At 30.3% G+C, this 679-nt stretch overlaps 1 non-coding gene across 1 annotated transcript; it reads right to left on the bottom strand.

The window, feature by feature from the left end:
- Positions 1-327: 327 nt before the first annotated feature.
- LOC123388138 lies at positions 328-434 on the bottom strand. The gene has a single exon (XR_006602697.1). It is a non-coding gene; the product is annotated as a U6 spliceosomal RNA (small nuclear RNA).
- Positions 435-679: the final 245 nt, after the last annotated feature.

Here is a 679-nt window from a genome sequence, read left to right as displayed (position 1 = left end):
TGCAAGCCCAGAGCTAATCTCATATTCAATCAAAAAAGTTTGATAGTTTTCCCCTTAAAGATCAGAAACAAGACAAGTGTGTCCACTTTCACTACTCTCATTTGACATAGTACTGGATGTCCTAGCCAGAGAAACAAGGAGCACAAAGAAATAAAAGACGCCAAAAAAAAAGGAAGAAGTAAAATTTTCTTTTTTTGGATAACATGAACTTATATGTAAAAAAATCCTAAAAAATTCACAAAAAAAATTTGAATAAACAAATTTAGTAAAGCTGCCAAATACAAGATCAATATATAAAAGACAAGAATTTTTTTGTTTTGTTTTGTTTTTAATATGGAATGCTTCCCAGTTTTTCATGTCATCCTTGTTCAGTGATCACGCTAATCTTCTCTGCATCATTCCAATTTTAGTATATGTGCTGCCAAAGTAAGCACAAGACAGGAGCATTTTAACACTCTAATGATGAACTATCTGAAAAAATAAAGAAAACAATCTAATTCACAATAGCATCAAAAATAATAAAATACTTAGGAAAAGATTTAACTAAGAAGATGAAAGATCTGTACCCCATAAACGATGACATTGATAAAGAAATTGAAGGAGATACAAATGGAAAGATAGCCCATATTTATGAACGGTAAGAATTAACATTTTTAAAATGTCCATACTACCGGAAACC

Source organism: Mustela putorius, unplaced genomic scaffold, assembly GCF_011764305.1.
Source record: "Mustela putorius furo isolate JIRA1106 unplaced genomic scaffold, ASM1176430v1.1 tig00003875_pilon_pilon_pilon, whole genome shotgun sequence".
In the NCBI taxonomy this organism is placed as follows: Eukaryota; Metazoa; Chordata; class Mammalia; order Carnivora; family Mustelidae; genus Mustela; species Mustela putorius.
This window is presented reverse-complemented; position numbering and strand designations above follow the sequence as displayed.